The sequence below is a fragment of the Neophocaena asiaeorientalis genome, unplaced genomic scaffold (genome assembly GCF_003031525.2).
Source record: "Neophocaena asiaeorientalis asiaeorientalis breed wild unplaced genomic scaffold, Neophocaena_asiaeorientalis_V1.1 scaffold180, whole genome shotgun sequence".
In the NCBI taxonomy this organism is placed as follows: Eukaryota; Metazoa; Chordata; class Mammalia; order Artiodactyla; family Phocoenidae; genus Neophocaena; species Neophocaena asiaeorientalis.
In genome coordinates this window covers 4430216-4445791 of record NW_020173697.1, presented here as the reverse complement: position 1 = coordinate 4445791, position 15576 = coordinate 4430216, and the positions used below count along the sequence as shown (strand labels likewise).

Below are 15576 nucleotides of genomic sequence, written 5' to 3'. Positions count from 1 at the left end.
CTTAAAATGCAACTTCATTATCAAGGCTCACAGAGCTACCCTGAATTGATAATCATAACATATGCCCCTTTCTGAAACACATTCCACCCTACCCCCACCTCTCACATCATCATTCACTTTTCTTGCTTTTCCCCAGCCAGCTCAAAATACCTGGAGGGGAGTGGTTATAAAAGAACCATGCTCTGATCCACATTTAAGTCAAGCACAGTGATTTAAGAGGGGAGGGGGAGAGGGAGAGGGAGAGGGAGAGACAGGGGGGAGAGAGGGTTAGGGAGGGAAGGGGGTTGTTATATATGAACTTCATGGTAACCACAAACCAAACATAAAATAGATAGATATACAAAAAAGAGAAAGGCATCCAAACATAACACTAAAGATAGCCATCAAGGGAATTCCCTGGCAGTCCAGTGGTCAGGACTCGGCACCTTCACTGCCATGGGCCCAGGTTCGATCCCTGGTCAGGGAAGTAAGATTGCACAAGGCACATTGTGGAGCCAAAAAAAAAAAAAGAGATAGCCATCAAATCACAAGGGAAGAGAGCAAATGAAAAAAAATAAAGAACTTAAAAAAGAATGAGAAAACAATTAACAAAAGAGCAATAAGTACACACCTATCAATAATTACTGTAAATGTAAATGGACTAAATGCTCCAATCAAAAGACACAGCATGTATGCTGCCTTACAAGAGACTCACTTCAGAGTTAAGACACACAGAGACTGAAAGTGAAAGGGTGAAAAAAGGTATTCTATGCAAAGGGAAACGGAAAGAAAGCTGGGGTAGCAATACTTATAGCAGACAACAGACTCTAAAACAAAGACTGTAACAAGAGACAAAGAATAACAATAGACAACGATAAAGGGATCAATCTAACAAGAAGATATAACAATTGTCAATATATATGCACCCAACACAGGAGCACCTAAATACCTAAAGCAAATACTAACAAACATAAAGGAAGAAACTGACAGAAACACAATAACAGTAGGCAAATTTAACACCCCACTTACATCAATGGACAGATTACCCAGACAGAAAATCAATAAGGAAACAATGGCCTTAAATGACACATTAGATCACATGGACTTAAGAGATATATATAGAACGTTCTATGCAAAAGCAGAACACACATTCTTCAAGCACACATGGAACATTCTCCAAGATACATCATATGCTAGGCCACAAAACAAGTCTCAATAAATTTAAGAAGAGTGAAATCATATCAAGCATCTTTTCTGATCACAACAGAGATTAGAAATCAATTACAAGAAAAAAACTGCAAAAAATAAAACACGCAGATATGTTACTAAACGACAAATACATCACTAAAGAAATTGAACATGAAATCAAAAAATACCTGGAGACAAATGAAAACAAAAACACAATGATCCAAAATCCATGAGACACAGCAAAAGCAGTTCTAAGAGGGAAGTTTATAGCAATACAAGACTATCTCAGGAAACAAGAAATCTCAAATAAACCATCTAACCTTACACCAAAAGGAACTACGAAAAGAACAAAACCCAAAGTTAGTAAAAGGAAAAAACAGAGTTCACAGCAGAAATAAATGAAATAGAGACTAAAAAAAAGGAAAAGATAAATGAAACTAAGAGTTGGATCTTTGAAAAAATAAAATTGCTAAACCTCTAGCCAGACTTATGAATAGAGAGAAGAATATATAAAATCTGAAATGAAAGAGAAGTTACAATGATACCACAGAAATACAAAAGATCGTAAGTGATTACTATACATAATTTTATACCAATAAAATAGACAACCTAAAAGAAATGGATAAATTTCTAGAAACATACAACCTCCCAAGACTGAAACAGGAAGGAAAAACAGTATGAAAAGACTGCTCACCAATAATTAAATTGAATCACTAATCAAAAAACTCCCAACAAACAGAAGTCCACAACCAGGCAGCTTCAAAGGTGAATTCTACAAAACACTTAAGAAAGAGTTAACACCTATCCTTCTCAAGCTAGTCAAAGAAAACTGAAGAGGAAGGAACACTTATGAACTCATTCTACAAGGCCAACATCACCTGATAGCAAAACCAGACAAAGATACCACAAAAAAAGGAAAATATCACTTTAAGAGTCAATATCACTGATGAACACAGATGCAAAAATCCTCAACAAAATATAAGCAAACCAAATTCAACAATACATTAAAAGAATCATATACCATGATCAGGTGGGATTTAACTCAGGGATTTAAGGCTGGTGAGATATCTGCCAATCAACCAATGTGATACACCATATGAAAAAAACCTGAAGAATAAAAACCATAGGATCATCGCAGTAGATGAAGAAAAAGCTTTTGACAGGATTCAACATCCATCTATAAAAACTCTCAGCAAAATGGGTATAGAGGGAACATACCTCAACATAATAGAAGTCATATATGAACCTACAGCCAACAGCATACTCAACAGTGAAAAGCTGAAAGGATTTTCTTTATGATCAGGAACAAGACAAGGATGCCAAATATTGCCATTTTTATTCGACATAGTATTGGAAGTCAAATCAAAGCAACTGGTAGCTTTGCTAGCCAAAGCAATCATACAAGAAGAAGAAATAAAAGGAATCCAAGTTGGAAAGGAAGAAGTAAAACTATCACTGTTTGCATATGACATGATATTAGAAATACCTGATATATAGAAAATCCTACAGATACCACCAAAGAGCTATTAAAACTAATAAATGAATTGAGTAAAGGTGCAGGATACAAAATTAATATACGGAAATCTGTTGCATTTCTATACACCAACAATGAACTATCAGAGAAATTAAGAAAAAAATCTCATTTACAACTGTGGCAAAAAGAATAAAATACCTAGGAATAAATATGACTAAGGAGGTATCAATAAAAGACCTGTATTTAGAAAACTATGACAATGATGAAAGAAACTGAAGATGACACAAACAAATGGAAAGATATACTGTGCGCATGGATTGGAAGACTCAATATTGTAAAAATGACCATCCTCCCCAAGGGAATCTACAGATTCAATACAATCCCTATGAAAATACCAATGGCATTTTTCAAAGAACTAGAACAAATAATTCTAAAATTTGTATGGAAATATAAAAGGCCCAAAATAGCCAAAACAATCTTGAAAAAGAAGAACAAAGTTGGAGGTATCACACTCCCTGATTTCAAACTATACTACAAAGCCACAGTAATCAAAACAGTACGTTACTGGCACAAAAACGGACACACAGGTCAACTGAAGAGACTAGAGAGCCCAGAAATACATCCACACTAATATGGGCAAATTAATCTAATACAAAGGAGGCAAGAATATACAACGGGGAAAAGTCAGCCTCTTCAATAAAGGTTGTTGGGAAAACTCGACAGCCACATGCAAAAGAATCAAACTGGACTACTTTCTCATACCATATACAAAAATAAACTCAAAATGAATTAAAGACTTAAATGTAAGACCTCAAACCATAAAACTCCTAGAAGAAAACATATGCAGTATACTCTTTGAAATCTTAGCACTATTTTTTTAGATACCTCTCCTCAGGCAAGGAAAATGGCAGCAAAAAAAAAACATTTGGAACTACATCAAACTAAAAAACTTGCATAGCAAAGGAAACTATCCACAAAACAATAAGGCAGTCTACTGAACGGGAGAAGGTATTTGCAAACATTATACTTTATAAGGAGTTAATATCCAAAATATACAGAGAACTCATACAACTCAACATCAAAAAAAAAAACATTAAAAAGTGGGTTGACTCTTAATAGACATTTTTCCAAAGAAAACCTACAGATGGCCAACACACACGTGAAAAGATACCCAACTTCACTAATCATCAGGGAAATGCAAATCAAAACCACAGTGAGATATCACGTCACTCCTGTCAGAATGGCTATTATCAAAAAGACAACCAAAAAAGGGTGTTGGAGAGGATGTAGTGAAAAGGGAATCTTCATGCACTCTCAGTGGAAATGTAAGTTGCTGCAGATACTCTGGAAAACAGTATGAAAGTTCCTCAAATAATTAAAAATAGAATTACCACATAATCCAGCAATGTCACTTCCGGGCATTTGTCTGAAGAAAACAAAAACACTAATTCAAAAAGATATGTGCACCCCAATGCAGCATTATTTAAAACAGCCAAGACATGGAAGCACCCGAATTGTCCATCAATAGATGAATGGATAAAGAAGACTTGGTATATATATATATACAATGGACTAACAGTCATAAAAAAGAATGAGGTGATTCCTTGGTGGTCCAGTGGTTAGGGCTTAGCGCTTTCACTGCCGGGGCCCGGGTTCAATCTCTGGTTGGGGAAGATTTTGCAAGCCGCGTGGCATAGCCAAAAAAAAGAGAGAGAAAATGAAATCTGCTATTTGCAATAACATGGACATTTCGTTAAGTGAATAAAGTCAGATAGAGAAGGACAAATACTGTATGATTTCACCTATACATGAAGTATATAAAAGAAAACAAATGAAGAAATGTAACAAAAGAGAAACAGATTCATAGATACAGGGAACAAACTGGTGGTTGCTAGAGGGGTGGCGGTGGGGGATGAGTGAAATAGGTTAGGGAGACTAAGAGGTACAAATTTCCAGTTACAAAACAAATAAGTCATGAAGATGTAATGTACAACACAGGGAATACAGTCAATAGCACTGCAATAACTTTATATGGTGACAGATTGTAACTAGACTTACGGTGGCCACTTTGTAATGTATAAAAAAATTGAATCTTTATATTGCACACCTGAAACTAATATAATATTGTAAGTCAACTATACTTCGATAAAAAATAAAGTATAAATAAATAATTTGAAAAATAGTGATTCATATAACTTGCTCTTTTCTATCTCCATTCCACAGCAAGCAGGCTTTCTGTGTATGATTCCCTTCTAGGAGAAAATGAGCTTGTCATGAAGGCTATATTACCATTTCTATCACAGTTTACCATATCTCTCATTGTAAGTGAACAAATTCATGTTCTTATTTCACCCATTAATACTAAATTTCATTTTATTTTGCCTCTAATATATTGATCCAGTCTCCTTAAATGACAAAATTCGTATCCTGGGCTTCTAAGACTCAAAGGCCACAACTTTGCCTGTGGTAAATCAATGGAATAATCATGCTTAATAGAAATTTGTGGGAAAGAGCCTTCTTCTACCTCAGGAAACTTTTCTACTTCAAACTTTCTGTAAGAAATGACATGTTCTTTAGCAGCTGTAAGAGAAACAAGAAATTAACTATTATGACAGCACTACAGCATCGCTAGTGAGTTAAAGAAGAAAAGTCACTCCAAACATATTTTCAAGCCCAAGTTTGGTCAACCGGCATAATATAATAGCTCTCTGAGCACCAGCCAGAATTTAATGATTTCTCCAGGGCATGATATCACATTACTATGCTGTTTAGAAAAAATATAAACTTATCTTAGAAAACTAAATTTCATAAATCAAATTACATTAAATAGGGCTTCCCTGGTGGCGCAGCGGTTGAGGGTCCGCCTGCCGACGCAGTGGGCGCGGGTTCGTGCCCCGGTCCGGGAAGATCCCACATGCCGCGGAGCGGCTGGGTCCGTGAGCCATGGCCGCTGAGCCTGCGCGTCCGGAGCCTGTGCTCCGCAATGGGAGAGGCCACAACAGTGAGAGGCCCGCGTACCGCAAAAAAAAAAAAAAAAAAAAAAAAAATTACATTAAATAGTAAGCGTACAACGAGTCTACTTCACAACCATCATTACTCTGTGACTTTTGCCGAGGAAAAAACCACAATTAGTCCATTTGGCCCTCCCCCAAAATGGAGTTGCCAAATCCTTTCGAGGGACCGCACTAACAAGATGGAGGCCGCGAGGGTCCTAGCACTGCAGTCCGCTGCCCACCACAGGGCTACAGGAAAGTGGAGGAGATCTACTGCCCCGGACATGAAGAAAGACGGCTCTCACTGCCACCAAATAACGTCCAGTGCAGACAGCTTTCTGGACGATGAAAGGCATGGTAGGTGAGTTGTAGAGCAACCAACAGCCCCTCCTATTCTGCAGAGTCTACACTTGACTAGTATCGGACGCCAGACGAAGTGAAGGGGAAAACACGGCAAGATAGGTAATTTCAGCGTCTTAAAGCATATGTAACTGGGGTACTTACTTCCTAGTCAGGAGACTTCTCAGCTGAATAACAACTCTAGAAGATTTTTAAACCAAAGGAAATAAAAGGTAACAACAAAATGTACTACAGGCTTACACATCCAAAATAGTCGTAACATGTAACTGAAGAAGCACACGGATCCTGTTCTAATTTCATTACTGTAATAAACCCAAATTATAAACAAATAATTGTCCTTTCTATGCTTCAGCTTCCAAAGTCAGAGGGAAATCGCATACCAACTTCACAGTATCTTAAGGTCTCTAACAATGACATCAATTTAATCCCTGTAATACATATGTGATACTGAAGATATTCAAAGTATAAAATTAGAGATTTTTTTTTAATATTTAAGATTTCCAAGAGTCTTGTGATATAACAAACAAAGCAATGGATTCAGAAGAGAAAAGTTACGTGACCAAAAGCAAACCACCCGACTTCCCTGGGTCTTAGTTTCTTCATCTGAAAACACTAAAGATTTAAATATAATACTATCTTAAGGGCCCTACGAATTCTAAGTCTGTGACTCAAGGAGAAAAAAATGTTAAAGTAGGTCAGAAAGTAGAAAACGTCAACGATTTAAAATTGCACTATTAGCCACAAAGAGTAGGAATGGCAGAGAGATGGCCAAAGCCTTTCGTTCAGAAAAATCAAAAGATGCCCCAAATCTTTAGCCTAAATCTTTAAAAAGTCAAAAAATAAACTGCAACTTACAATTTAAGGTACCAGACTGAACATACATATTTACCTCTGCTTCTTCCCTAAACCCAGCTAACACAGCTTGAAAGGATCAGAAAGGCAGAAGAGGAGAGACAGCAATGGCAATAAAATTCTGGAAGCTGACAAACACAAGAGCAAGCAGCAACTGACTCAGGAAACTAGAGAAAGCTGTGTCCTCAGCCACGAGTGGGGAGGAAGTCACTTCCACTACAGACTAGCTCAATAACTGGTGGAGACTTTGTAAGAAGCTGTCAGACACACAGCTCCTCCATCCCCTCTCCCAGTCAGGCGACCACCCCTCCCATCTTGGCAGCAGGCGAGAGATGTCTCCAGATTAGGAACACCCATCACAGCTGAGAATGGAAATACCGTCTGGGAGAATGAATGAAAGCTGACATAATGAACGGTGAGACTGTTCCGGACCGTGATGGTGCGCTTGTACCAGACCACCCTGCCTCCAAAAACATTCACGAACCCTGAGTAAAATATATAAAAGAACAGAAAGAAATTCACTGAGAGGTGGGAATATCCTAGTGAGTCCCACATTACCCCAGCCTTTTCCCTGAAGACATTTTCCAAACTGTGGCACAGCAGAACGGAGCTTGAGTAGAAAGCAGCAGTCTTATGGGCTGAGGACAGAGAGATCAGAGTTGAGGGCTGCCAAAATCCTGGGGAGGAGGAGAAGGAACAGGAGGCCAAAAATGTGCACGTAAATTCCTCTCCTGTCAGTCAGCCCACTCCTAAATTGTGCAGATACAGGGCAAGACTAAATCAGACTAGTCCTAACGACAGAAACAGACTCACGAACAACTCAAATACAGAGCTATCAGCAGGGGACTTCAAATAACCTTGATTAATAAGTTCAAGAAAATAAGAGGAAACGATGGACAAAAGTGATTTTTTAAAAGATGGAGAACTTCAACAAAGAACTGAAATTTATTTTTAAAAACTAAATGAACTTCTAGAACTAAAATATAAAATATCTGGAATTAAGAACTCATTGCATGGGTTTTACAGCAGGCAGCATACAGCAGGATTAGTAATCTGGAAAATAAACCAGCAGAATATATTCAACAAAAGAACAGAGAGAAAAAATGAAGAAAAAACAAAAAGACATGCCCAGAAGGAAGGAAGGAAGAAAAGGAAAGGAAGTTTCCATATTCGAAAGATTTTAATTCTTAATCTCTAAATTTAATGCTTCCCTAGTAAAAACACAAACTCTGGGGGTGAGGGTGATCAGACGAGCTGATTTTTAAAGTTAATGTGAAAAAAAGAAGAATAGCCAGAGATACTGAAAAAAAAAAAAAGCAATGAAGGAAGAGTTGTTCTACTTGATATCAAGACACATTATAAAGCAGTAATAATTATGAACTAGACAGGTAAATCATAGAAAGTCCAGAAATATACAAAAAAATTTTTATAATTTGGTAGATGACCATCATGACATTTTAAATCAGTAAGGAAAAGATGGATTTTGAAATAAATAGTTTTTAGACAACTAGGTAGCCATATGAAAAAAAATTAATCCATTTTCTTTGCTTTACACCAACACAAATTTCAGACGATAAAATACATAAATGTCCATCGAATTTTTCTATACGGCATCACTCTTTTCAAGTATGTCAACTACGCTCCAGAAAAAATATCTTAGCCTCTAGTCAAGTTAGACATCTTTCCTCACTTTTTACTAAGAACACCTTTAAGCCATAAATAAATGTTTGACATAATAAAATTTTGTGCACCGAATGAGAAAAATGTCAGTATATGAATGAAAAGCTGTATTCCCACCAATCTGGAACATTAAGCCTCTGCAGCTGCTTCAGCTATTTGATGCACAAGCAAGTTGTCCTGAAGGAAAACACTGGTAAAGAAGTGTCAACAGATTTCAGGAAGCCCTGAGAGTACTGTCTGCAACCAGGATCTACACATATAATTCTCCCCAAATAATGAATACCATTTTGGGTTATGGGAGAGGCTCGGTTTAACTCCTCAATGAGGAAAGGCCCTGTCTTACTTCGCATAATTCAAAAAAGGAGAAAGCAAAAGCGGGATTCCTAATACAGAGTTTTTCCAAAATATTTGTTGTTCTTCTCTGCAAGTCTATTCCTCTCTGTAAGACTCTTCAGACAACAATTAACAGCTTACCTAGTGAAAGTACCAACATGTAAATAAAGAGTTTACATTCATGAAATGGATATATTCAAGTCCAGGGGATTAGACAGAGGAAAATATACCTGGAGTACAACGTCAATGCATTATTAAAATGACCTCAAAAGAACTCCTGTGGCCAAGTTCCATAACCTTTACTAAACTCCCAGTGGTGACTCTTAACGTGCAAAAACCTGTTTTCCCACAAAACAGGCTCCTTACCTCTCACCAAAAACAAGCGGGCAACGTTAAAACAGATCTGCAGATGCTCTAATTTCAGACAAATCTAAATCAGAAACAAAGAACTACTTCTCTCCATATCTGGCTTCCCTCCATCATCTCTGCAATACTGCTGCATCATACGAAAAGGCCATTATTAGCATATACTGGATATTACTTTTAATCCTTCATAATTATTTCTGATGTAACTTACCCTGGCAATACAAAAATTTCTGCTTCTTGGGGGGCGGATCTTACATTAGAGAACAAAAATCAGGCCCGCATAAAAAAAAAGAGTTGTGATGAACTCTACAAGTCCTAGAACTTTCAATGCCTTGAATGAACAAATTGTTGAATCAAACTATGGAAAGTGAAATATAAGATTATGGGCCAGCCAGTTAACTGCTACTCATTTTCTAGTTAAAAGGTATACGTAAAGATCGCAGACAAGATATAAGCAACGTAAATGACTTCTTACTCATACCAACGCTTCTATTCTTATTTTAATTCCATGATCACTATCGCTTTTTAAATAATGTCCAAAGGGTACTGAGTAACACACACGGTTCCTTGGAGAACTCCCATCTTGACGAGGTGCGGCTACTGGTGCTATTTTCCGCGCACTTCAGGGAGGACCCCGCAGCCTCTACCTCCGAAGTCGAGGCAAGCTCTCCCGTTTCCCGAGCGACCCCACCATCGCGCACGTCACGCCGCCCCGAGCGCAGCTCACCTCAGGACCCAGGCCGTGGGCGGGCACCGTCCGGGGGTCGCCGCCTTCCCGCGGGGCTCAGCGAGCCCGAGGCACCCCCCCGCGGTCCAGAAAGGGCATTGGGCCGCAGCCCGCGCCACCCCGGCCAACGCCCCGGGACACGAGTCTGCGCCGCCGGACGAAACAAACCGGTTTCCGAGCCCCCTGCAACGGCTGCAGTGGCGTGGGGTGTTCCCCGGGCGCCGCCCCCCAACTTCTCAGAGGCGGCTGCCGGCGGCCTCGCGGGCCGGGAGCATTGGGGCTGGGTGCTCCCTGCCGGTTCGTCCCCCAGCCTCGCCACGCGGGCGCTGGCTACCCGGCAACGCGGAGATGCGCTCCGGGTTCAGGCTCAGGACTCCACAAGCGGCGCCCCAAATCCCGGAGCCAGGGCAGAGGGTGTGGCGTCCGTGGCGCGGGCGTGTGACGTCAGCGCGCCGAAGCTGGCGCGGAGCTGGGGTGGCCGGGAAGGGCAGGCGGGGACGGGGGCGGGCTCTCTAGGTGCGGGAGGAGAAGAGAGGAGGAAAGGGAGACCAGAGCGTCCCTCACTCACAGGAGCGAGGTTCGGCGGCCGACAGAACCCGCTGAAGCTGGTGTGGAGTAAAGCCTGTGATAAATTCGTCCCGCACATACCGCGAAAGGGATTTTTTTTTTAAACTTGAGGGCCATTTCTTAGGGATGCCATATTTTTAAACTAAATTTGCTTTAAAAAGCAAGACAAGTGAAATAAGTCAAATACTGTATGATATCACTTACATGTGGAATCTAAAAAGTAATATAAACTAGTGAATGTAACAAAAAGTCAGCTATAATCCAACAAATATTTTTTTCTTCCTTTATATAAATTTATTATTTTCGGCTGCGTTGGGTCTTCATTGCTGCACGCAGGCTTTCTCAAATTGTGGCGAGCAGGAGGTACTCTTCATTGCAGTGCGTGGGGCTTCTCATTGTGTTGACCCCTCTCGTTGTGGTGCGTGGGCCTCCGTAGTTGTGACACAAGGGCTCGGCAGTTGTGACACACGGGCTCAGTAGTTGTGGCTTGCAGGCTCTAGAGCGCAGGCTCAGTAGTTGTGGCTCGCGGGCTCTACAGCATAGGCTCAGTAGTTGTGGCGCACGGGCTTAGTTGCTCTGCAGCATGTGGGATCTTCCCGGACTAGGGCTCGAACCTGTATCCCCTGCATTGGCAAGTGGATCCTCAACCACTGCCCACCAGGGAAGCCCTCTAATAAATACTTTAAAAAACAAAACAAACAAAACGAAAAACAGCAAAAAGGAAACAGACTCACAGATATAGAAAGCAAACTAGTAGTTACCAGTGGGGAGAGGGAAGGAGGGAGGAGTACGATGGGGTATGGGATTGAGGTACAACTACTATGTATAAAATAAATGATAAAGGATATATTATACAGCACAGGGAAATATAGCCATTATTTTGTAATAACTGTAAATGAAGTATAACCTGTAAAAATATTGAATCACTGTGTTGTACACCTGAAACTTAAGTAATATTGTACATTGACTGCACCTCAATAAATAAACAGAATATTTTTTAAAAGCAAGCCTATTCCTAGTATATTCTGGATGATTAAAGCAAGAAAGTATTTTTAAGTCTTGAAATTTTTTTTTTAGTATAACTTGGTTTAAAGAGAAAAAAACAAAAACAAAACAAATAAACAAAATGTGGTTCTACACCTTTACATCTAACGGGTGTACGCATTACTCGCTGGTATATTGAAAGGGTTAGTGGTCTGAGTACCTTTCTTCATTGCAGGCTTGCAGGCTGCAGGTAGAGACAGACTTTGTGTAATAAGGAATCAGGTGCGGTGTAGTCCTTCAGCTAAATTGCCTTCCCTAGGGTAAAGCCGAGATACTGGAGAATCCAAACTTGAAGCTGAAGGAGGACAGTGGTCTAGCCACCTTAGTTACTCCCCAGGTTGTAGTACCTGTTTGTATGTCTTGTGTGTAGCACGGCAGAGATACCACAGATTCTGCCAGAGACCTCAGATGTAAATGATTCAGACCTTGGCTTCAAAGAAATCTGCTTCCTTCCCCCTCATGCCCTCCCAAACACACCAGCGCCTAAAACCTCTCGGGTTCTCCTGCCAGTCTGGTTTAGTCCTGCTTTATAAGAAGTACTTTATTGCTAGCGTGGAAATTGAACGTTGTTGGCTTCTTTGCCAGAAGATGGCACTGCAAGTCATCCAACCTGGCAAGCTGGGGCAGTCTGCTTTGGTATATCTCCTCTCTTCAATCTCCAAGCAAAAGACTTGTTTCCCTCATTTCCCGACTCCTAGGCTAACCTTCTGTGACTCCTCCCACCCCCAGTCAGTAGGAATTTTGGTGTCTGAATGCACAAGAACGCCAGTTCTACCCACACCCCTTTGTACAGCAAAGCAACATGAAAACATTGCCAATTGCTAATCTAAGTAAACTCTTTGCTGCTTTCATGAAGAATGATTAGTCAGATCCTTCTTTAGGCTCCTGTCATAAACTGTTGGTGGGAACATAAACTGCTCTAGTCTTTGCAGAAGGCATGCCAGCTATATGCATATCCTTGACAGCAAGTTCACTTCTAAGACAAGAGGGCAAATATATATATATATATATATATATATATATATACAAGGTAACCATCATTGTTTATAATCAGAAAAACTAAAAACAATGTAAATGTCTAACAATAAGGAATTGACTGAATACATTCCAATATATCCAAACAATGGAGTATTCTGAAAACATTAAAAAGGGTTATTGGGATCTATTTGTACTGACACAGAAAGATGCCCCTGACAAACTGTTGAGTAAATAATGCAGTTTACTCTTAACTGTAACAGAACAAAGGGCCAGTGCCCAAGGCGTAGAAAGCCAAACTCCCACAGCGATAGCAGGAGTTTGCAGCAAAGTAAGGGTTTATTGCAGAGACCCAAGCAAGGGGGTGGGAGACAATCCGCAGATCCACTCCCCCTTGGTCTACGAGTTGTGTGTGTGTGTTTGTTTCTTTGTTTAAAGGGGAAAAACAGAAGCTGGGGTTAATCATTGTCTTGTCACATTTCTTAATCGAAAATCAGGAGTCAGGATGTCTCTGGATTATGATTATCTGGCCAGGTGTTCCATGGCTGGGGGGTCTGTGAGCTCATCTTGCCCTGTTAATGATATCTATAATAGCAATTTTAGTACTTTAACAATGTTAAACACAGCAACAATTTTAGTCATCTGATTCTGGTTGATGAGTGTTCAGTGAGCATAGGATTGAGGTCAGAGGGGACAAGAAAAGGAATAAAATTTTGGATGGAGAGATGAATCATAAACTTGGTAAGGGAACTTGGTTTTAGGGGGACTCAGTTTCATAACCTGAGTTAAAAGGATTACCTGGTTATTTCTCTTTCTAGTTTATATACTTTGGTAATATTTGTTTCTTTTTACAAGAGTGCGTTTAGGTTCCTTTGGTTCTTTTTATTTAAGTATTTTATTGGATTTTTCTTTCAAACAAAAGTCTGTTCCTTGCGAAAACCCAATAACACAAACATGCATACGTAAGGTCCGTATGCAGTCTGTTTCCAGAGCTCACCCTGTGCTCACTCCCCCAGGAAACCACTGTTAACAGTTTCACATATATAATCTACATTCTTCTCTAAGCTCATAAAAACATGCATGAGCTTATATTCATATATATTAGTTTTAATCTTTTAAAATGAGATTATAGTATATACATTATTTTGCCACCTGAATTTTTTAAAGAGTAAATCATGAACATTTCTGCAGAGACCAATTAATCAATACTCCATGAGATAAATGTACTGAAACCTATTTCATTAGATCCCACTCAACAGACATAGAGATGGTCTCCACTGGTATTATTATTTCTGAAAGATAGATTCTGAAAAGAGGGTTTGCTGGGTCAAAAAGCATGCTTTTTTTTTTTTTTTCTTTTTTCACTTGAATAGGTACTCCTGTGCTTTGGTTATATATTTCTGTGTAACAAACCACCCTAAAACTTAGTGGCCTAAAACAACAACGATTTATTAGTTCTCACACTTCTGAGGCCAGGAAGGCAAACAGGGGTCTGCTGGGTGGTCCTTTTGCTCCCTGTGGCCCCGGCTAGAGTTGCTGATATGTTTTATGGCATCTTTGACCATACAGAAATTTGTCAATTTGTTTGTGGTCAAACTTATCGGTCTTTTTCCTTGTCACTTAGGTTCCTCATCTTGCCAAGCAAATGTTCCTTCACCCCAGAATTATCTAAATAATCTCAATGTTCTTGGATTTTAATTGTCTAATGAATTAAATGCACCTGAAATTTATTTTTATATATAAGTAACATAGGGAGAATAACTTGGTTTTCTTTTGGAGGAAAGCTAGTTATGCCAAAATCATTTGTTAAATGTGATTTCCTTTTCGACTGATTTGAAATGTAAACTTTACCATACACTACATTTCCTATTTATACCAGTGTCTATTTATGGATTTCTCTTCCATTTACCTATTAATTTCTTACTCAATGTGTCCATTTTAAAAAGAATAAGTTTGTTTTGGGACTTCCCTGGTGGCCCAGTGGCTAAGACTCCACCCTCCCAATGCAGGGGGCCCCAGTTTGATCCCTGGTCAGGGAACTAGATCCCACATGCCACAACTAAGAGTTCACATGCTGCAACTAAAAGATCCCACATGTCGCAACTAAAGATCCTGCACAGGGCAATGAAGATCCCGTGTGCCAGAACTAAGATGCAGTGCAGCTAAATAAATAAATATGTGTGTGTATATATATACATATATATATACATATATATGTATATATATATATTTTTTTTTTTTTAAAGAATAAGTTTGTTTTAGTAATCAAGAAATTCTGTGAACAATGTTACCAAACCAAACTTGGATCCACTCTCCCTCGCTCAGTAAAGCCAATCTACTGACAGCAGGTTGTGAGGAAGGAAAGTGCAGTGTTCATTACAAGGTACCAAGCAAGGAGAATGGGCAGCTCATGCTCCAAACACCCGAATTCCCTGATGACTTTCACGGGAGGGTTTTGAAAGGCTGGGGAAGGGTCACAGAGTGCATGATCAGCTAGTGTACAATTCTCTGATTGGTTGATGATGAGCTGACAGGGTGATATTCCAGGAAACTCAATTACCAGTTTTCTGGCTCCAAGCAGTCTGGGGTCTATGTGCTGGTGGTCAGCATGCAGTTAACTTCTTCCACCTGGTGGGGGCTTCAGTATCTGCAGAACAACTCAAGGATATGGCTCAGGATATTATCTACAGCCCTTGAGGAGGAAATAAATGTCCTTGAATTTGTTTTATGGCTATACTCTTATTATTCCATCTTGCTTGATAATTTTCCTTTGTTTATGTATTTTCTCAATTTTCTGATTATATTTGCTCTCTGGAACCTGGAGAAGGCCTAAGAGGCTAAAGCTTTTCTAAAAACAACAGGCAGGGGACATGGGGGGGAGAGAGGGGTCTGTCCCCAGGGAAGACCCCACAGGACCCTGCTTGGTTTCAACCATATTTCCATTTGAAAAAAAAAGAAATGCCAACGCTAAAATAATTTTTTTTTCAGGCCTCACTGCATAGCTTGTGAGATCTTAGTTCCCCGACCAGGCACTGAAC

At 39.7% G+C, this 15576-nt stretch overlaps 1 protein-coding gene across 3 annotated transcripts in view; it reads right to left on the bottom strand.

The window, feature by feature from the left end:
• Positions 1–10352, bottom strand: part of NEK1 (NIMA related kinase 1) — a 207218-nt gene extending 196866 nt beyond the window's left edge. For all 3 annotated transcript variants that reach the window (XM_024750527.1, XM_024750529.1, XM_024750528.1), the window contains exon 1: positions 9953–10352. The gene's annotated coding sequence lies outside the window, so the exon portion shown is untranslated. The remainder of the gene's footprint in view (positions 1–9952) is intronic.
• Positions 10353–15576: the final 5224 nt, after the last annotated feature.